We start from the raw sequence: 7,125 nt of genomic DNA, 5'->3' as shown, positions 1-7,125 counted from the left end.
TGATCATGTAATCATGCATGTTTTTATGTGGTGACACTTTTATATAGGGTATCATTTGTATTTTATAATATTTTTTTTGGTTGTTTGTTTGTTGTTGCAGTGACTCATTCAACAGATTTACGCACAAAAAATACGGAGTAGTTTCATATGAAGGTACTAATAAAATCAATAATTATTTATTTATTTCTCTAATACCGTCTAATATGTAAATACTAAGCAAAACCTGATATGAAGTTACAAATGTTGAAATCTTTCTTTTAAAGATATTCTGTTGGTTTGTTTGTTGTATTGTTTTGGTGTTGTTTGTGTCTAATTAGTCCATACCCACTTCATAATTGTTCTTGAAAATTATACTACTCTTTCCAATTTGTTTTGTGAATTTTTTTGAGGGGAGGTGTACAGTAGAAAAGAGCAATGATTTAAGAGCATAATAAATGTTTAGTTTGATGGAATTAATTATTACGTAGAGTAAAACTTATGAGTTTGGGCAAATTTATTTATTTAGTATTAGGCTAGATTTAAACTCCTGATGCATTTAGAAGTGTGATGATTAATTTACACGGCCACAATACCATTGAACCAACTATTCGACTTAATTTTGCATGCTTTTGTTCATAACCCTGGAGTATGGCCGGGCACCGTCAAGTAAAAACCAATACGAGTGTCGACACCACCAAGGCATCGATTTTATCAGCTTTGTGGCCCGATCAGTTGTTTAACGGGATTACGTAGTGTACATTGTTACTCAAAAACCTCCTGTTGGAGCCGGAATATGCGAGGCCAAAGAATTGTGAAGCATTAAGCAATATCGATCACTATGTGTCTATATTTGGTTGATGATCACATTGCATGTTATGCAATATTTGTTATTTCTTCATATCGATCACCATATTGAAATATGAGTAAATAATGAGTCTAGGAGGAAAAGTTTGTTTTTAGAAAATAATGAGTATCAACAAATAATCGTTGCAATTTTTCCAATAATAATAGAATTGTTTTTCATATTGAGTTGGTCGAGTTGGTTGAAGTTCGTACTACATTTTTCCTTTGAAAATGGTTATGCATTCTCTTCCACCTAGCTTCAGCTGTATTTTTATTTATCTTTTTAAAATTATTAGATATTATTAATTTTAATCTACTTTTATCCTGAAATGTATAAGCTATAAATATGATGCAGGGTTATTAATGGTAAAAATAAATTTTATAAAGATAAATTTTGAAAATATAAAAGTAAAAACAATGCAAAGCTAGAATTTATTACACCAATTCTTAAATGGACTTGGTCCACACTAAATTTATTGTGGACCATGCCTTAAAATAAAGTCAACAATTTATTCCTAATTAATTTTGGGTTTTTATTATGATTATTTATGGAAAAAATATCAAAATAGTGTCGTTGATACATTTGTGCTTGAATAATGTGATTTTAAGTCACAATTCGCTTTTAAAACATAGGGTTACTATGATTCAAAAAATGGTTACTATGTCTCAAAATTTTGGTGTTTAATTTATTATAGTTATCATATAAACAATAAAAGTCACTATAATGGTAAAAAGCATGTTAGAGACAAATATTTATTTTTAATCTACACTAATATTATTGTAGACCAGGTCCATACAAAAATAATCCTATTATTTGAAGTACATATACTAACCCGTGCAATGCACGGGCTTCACATCTAGTACCTTCGATTCTCAAGTTCTCGGAAGGAGGATAATTAAACATAGAGACCCACCATTATTAAATTGTCCTTTGCGGACATAATCTTTAATTTGATAAATATCTATGTTTCCCTACAATTTGTTATTGTTCTTCTTCCCTATAATCGGTTTAATCACTGCGTCGCCGACACAATAATGGCATTACTGCATATGTCAATTTAGTTCAGTTCAATTTAATTCAACAGCGCGTCTCCTGTGCGACCGGTCACACCATCAACTTGATGGTGTGACGAGCGCGAAACCAATAGCGTACCTCTCCTAAAACTATAAAAAAAAGTAACAGATCTAAACTATAGAAGTAACATAACTAAACTAAAAAAGTACCTCCTCTAAAATTATATATATAAAAAAAAGTAACATACCTAAACTAAAAATGTACCTCCCCTAAAACTCTTCCGTATAAAAAAAAAGTAACATGTCTAAACTATAGAAGTAACATACCTAAACTAAAAAAGTACCTCATCTAAAATTATAAAAAAAAAAAGTAACATGTCTAAACTATAGAAGTAACATACCTAAACTAAAAAAAATACCTCCTCTAAAATTATTAAAAAAAGAAGTAACGTGTCTAAACTATAGAAGTAACATACCTAAACTAAAAAGGTATATCCCCTAAAACTACTTCGTATAAAAAAAGTAACATGTATAAATTATAGAAGTAACATACCTAAACTAAAAAAAGTACTTCCCCTAAAATTATATATAAAAAAGTAACATGTCTAAACTATAGAAGTAACATACTTAAACTAAGAAGGTATTTCCCCTAAAACTACTCCGTATAAAAAAAGTAACATGTACAAACTATAGAAGTAACATACCTAAACTAAAAAAAGTATCTCCTCTAAAATTATAAAAAAAAGTAACATGTCTAAACTATAGAAGTAACATACCTAAATTCACAAGTGTGAACTGGTCTCACCATTAATTGATGGTGAAGACAGTCTCATATAAGAATTTGGGTTAATTCAATTCAGTTGAGTACAGTTTAGTTGAGTTCAGCTCAAAAAAACATGGTCATACTCATACTATATATTTTAAATTGAATTTGTATTTTTTATCAAAGAAGTATTGAGTGTAGCGTGTAGGCCATAAAATACGATATTCCCTTTACTTTTTACTCAACTTGAACCAAACGCCACCTAAATATAATTACTCCTCTTTACCTTAAAAGAATGTCTCATTGTGTAACTTGGATTATACACCCGGGTGCACGGTGTTCATTGTACACTCTGTTTTTAAATGAACATATAGTTTATATATCTGTTGCAGAAAAATATTGACTTTATTAAATTCATGATAAATATGATACTATGAGGAGAGTATATGTCTATTTATAAGCCCATATGAAACTTTACACAAAAACTAACTAGCGTTTTGACCTATGCAATACACGAGAGCATTATATATATATATATATATATATATATATATATAGAATCGGGATCCGGCGAGAACCACACCTTAAGATGAGAACTGAGAACTAATCTCAGCCGTCGATCAAATTAATCTAACAGCTCATATTTCACCCGCTCAAATCATTCATTAAGGGTGTTTTGGTAAATATACGGCGCTGAATGACCACATTAGCGGTTCCCATAATTCTTTCTCTCTCTTCATTCAGTTTTCTCTCTCCTCCTGCAAATCCTCTCTCATATCGGGCTTCATCTTCTTCAACTTCGTTGATTGTCGCTGTTCTTGCAAATAACTTCACCTTTTTTTGCGACTTTCTTCAAATTAATTTGCCAGGTACATATTCGATTTTTTGGATTTTGTTTCAGTTTTTGCTATTTTAATTTCTCTCTTCATTCAATTAGAATGCAGTTCTTCGATTTTGCTGATTATTTGGTTGTTCGTCGATTTTTATGTTCATGTATTTGATTTGTGTTCAATTAGGTTTTTGAATAATGTTTTGTTCCCTTATTCATGTTCCTTATCTTCTGTTGATAATTTCGATTGATTTTACAAATTAGGGTTTTGAATTAGTGTTTGTTTGTTTAATTCCGTTAAATTGGTGTTTTCAATTGATTAAGTTTTGTATTATTTAAATCTAATGTATATTCGTAAGAGAAATAATTGAATCATCTTAGCACCACTCTAGAGCCAATGAAGATCTGATATTAAAAAAAGGGAGGATTTCTTGTATGTTTAAAACCATAAAGAATGGTATGTTTTTACTTTGAGTTGGTTTGCTGGGGTCTTGTACATGTTCTTGCTGCAGTATGGTTCAGGTAATGTCTGCAAATGGTGTGCATTTCATGTTCTGTTGAGTGGCAGCTGCTGGTGGAACCAAATGTTTTTGAAATCGAGGAAGACTTTGGAAGGGCTCGAGCCTATAAGCAATGTGGCATGTCTGATCTTGTTCAACAAGCAATATAGAGCTGGTATGGACACTTTTACAATGGCTCTGGTGTATTGATTAAAATGATCTTGTTCAACAAGCAATAAGCTGGTATGGCCACTTCACCGAGCTCTCGGTTACAACTCTTCCTGCTGCAGTCCCTTATTACAAATCTCCCTAGATTATTTTACTGATGAGCACCTGCCTGTGGTATTCATGACTTTTTAACTACTCTTCTCCTGTTCATACTTGCATATTACTACGGTTCTTTTGCTCTCTTTTTTTTTGGCTTTTGTGAGATTTGAAAGCTGATGTGATTCATACTAGATGTTATGAATTGATATCTAGTGTAGCAGGTTTGATCAATCTAGGTGTGTTGTTGCGTCTGTTTCTGTTCAGTTCAGTTGGCTTAAGAGAGTTATAAGATGTTGAATGTGAGTCTTATCAGTTTTAGTTTTGGTATTGTGTTGGGGCTGGTGTAAACCTGGTTACTTGAGGTGGGTTCTAGAAGTAGCTTACTACAAATTGCTCAAAGTTTTTGGCATGTTCCGTTGAGTTGGTGATACTGATTGAGCAGGTGCTGTCTGGTTTGTTGTATTACCAAAGTTGACTCATTGACTTTGGTAATATAAGATTGTATTACTAATCAATTATTCTTACTTTATGGTCAACACTAGCCTACTAGCTCAATTGGTAGAGCATTGTGCAAAATCACAAAAAATGTGGGTTCGAATCCCACGTAGGTTTACTTTATGTATTATTGTATTTACTTTTAGGTTAAAGACTTTTACTTTTGACCTATATACTCCAACAACCGTAGTTCCTACATTATATAAATCCTTTTTGAAATTTTTTAATTAATTTACTTTTGAGATTTTCTAATTTACTTTTGGGAATTTTTGAATTACTTTTGGGATTTTTTGAATTACTTTTGAATATTTTCATTTACTTTTATACTAGATAATGTAGTTCATATCTGAATCGAAACACAATGGTACTAATTCTAAATCGAACAAAACAATAAGACTATTTACACGACCTTTAAAAAACAAACCATAACTAGTTTTCTATTTTCATTTACTTTTTGTATTGTTTTATTTACTTTTAATATGAAACCATTTACTTTGGCATCCGCCCATATACTTCTAAGTACCAAAAGGAACATTAGGTATCCCGGAGTGAGGTAATGGTAAAATATGGAAAAGCACATAAAGCATCCCAAACTGGTATGTCTTTTATGGTTCTGGATCTTTATAGTTACTTCAACTTTCCTGATTGATAGTTATTTACTTTGCTGATCATCTAAGTGTTTCCAGTGGTCAAGATCATGCTGATGTTGTCAAGGTAATGGATCATTTTCGTTTTCCATGTTCTGTTTGCTTGTGTTAAAGTTTTCGGGGATAAATTGGATGAATCCCAGATTAATAAATTGAAGCAATGCAGCACAGGCAACTCACTTCCTTCAGATACTTTGCAGTACTCAATCTGTAGCCTTTCTTGACTCGGGTTTTGCTTTGTAGTCGTTGGAATGAGCTTTACGAGATGAGGAACAAACAGAACGAGGTGTTGATTCCTAAGATTAGAGCAAGGAATAATGAGAACAACAACACCAACAGGTTGGTCATATGTTATGCTAATAGCTTGTGGACAGTGGAAATCCCAGATGGTAACAACAACCAGAGAAAGATAGCTTGTTGTTTGAATTCCTCAATGCAGGAACTAATACCACCTTAACAGCATTACAGTGGATTATGGCCAATCTTGTCAAGCAACAGTTTGAAGATCAACAACACCAATGTGCAGATCAGTAACACCAACAGAAAAACAACATCGTACAGATCAACGTTGAACAGAACAGACAGCAGCACTAACTGAACAGCACAACAAAGCTTGAACACTCCGGAGCAGTTCAAACAATCTCACGACCAGGCAACCATGCAGCCGATATTGGTTCAAGAAGGAAGTTACTGCCAAAATCAAGTGGAACCGATATTGGTTCTATTGCTCGATGGTTCTTTACTTTTGAAACAAATTTATTTACTTTTACGAGTTATTTATCTACTTCTAAATTGTAAAGGAAAATTATATATATATATATTTTTTTCAATTGATGACAATGAAATAGAAAACAATTTTAATTTACTTTTGAATCGATTCTATTTACCTTTACGATAGTTTTTTTGGGTATTTGGACTCGGCTTTGCAAGCGGAGGCAATTGCGTGTCTTAAAGGCCTTAAATGGGTTGCGCGCTAACAGGAAAGTAGCTTCACTTAGGGTTCTTTCGGTCTCGTACCTGCTGGTGGAGATGCTAAGGGATGCAGGGCTAGTTGATATCAGGCTACTGCAGCATTACCAAAGTTCAAAGGGCTCCGGTACAGTGGGCTCACTCTCTCACTACGACAACTTCTGCTACTCTTGTTTCTTTTTCTAATCCTTTGTAGTTTCTTGGGTCTACGCCACCGCCACCTCAAAGTGGTTGAGGGTGTCTGGTGCGTGGCTCGCAGTGTCGCAACCGATGTCAGTCATATTTATGGCAAAGGCTCATAAGAGTTCATATCAAGCTCCACAAATGAATTTACTTTTGAGCCTAATTAATTTCCTTTTACAAAGTTTTGATCTACTTTTAAAATAAGAGAAAAGAATACTTTACCCTTATTTTTTGAATTCCTAACTGGGCATACTAAAACCAATAAGCCAGCAAACAGAAGAAGAAGGGTGTATTACTGCACTTGCAGAAACCAACTGCAAACCCGCCCCCTCACTTAGTAAACGAGCAAATCACTAGCAGCCTCAACAGGCTAGACCTCCAAAATGGCTGAATGCATGCTGAAACAACCAGCCATGATCAGACACCTGTTTGCAGGCTCATACCAGACCAATACACCAAACTGGTCTACATCTAACATTATAAATTGGATTCAAGCTAACCAAAAAAGAAATAAACATCAAAGCCTAAAGTGCAGGTAAAAATACTAATATTATTCAAATATATATTTACTTTTCATTTGTTTTAATTTACTTTTAGAAATTTTTTATTTACTATTATCTTTTCCTCCCTATTTTT

The 7,125-nt window shown here is 33.0% G+C and overlaps 1 long non-coding RNA gene across 1 annotated transcript; it reads right to left on the bottom strand.

The window, feature by feature from the left end:
- Positions 1–5,655: 5,655 nt before the first annotated feature.
- On the bottom strand, positions 5,656–6,883 carry LOC130469279 (uncharacterized). The gene is made up of 2 exons (XR_008929725.1): positions 6,225–6,883; positions 5,656–6,027 (listed from the first exon to the last, which is right to left on the bottom strand). It is a non-coding gene; the product is annotated as an uncharacterized lncRNA (long non-coding RNA).
- Between the last annotated feature and the right edge of the window lie 242 nt (positions 6,884–7,125).

Source organism: Spinacia oleracea, chromosome 3 (assembly GCF_020520425.1).
Source record: "Spinacia oleracea cultivar Varoflay chromosome 3, BTI_SOV_V1, whole genome shotgun sequence".
NCBI classification, from domain to species: domain Eukaryota; kingdom Viridiplantae; phylum Streptophyta; class Magnoliopsida; order Caryophyllales; family Amaranthaceae; genus Spinacia; species Spinacia oleracea.
Note: the sequence above shows the minus strand (reverse complement) of the source record. Positions and strands in the feature narration are given on the sequence as shown.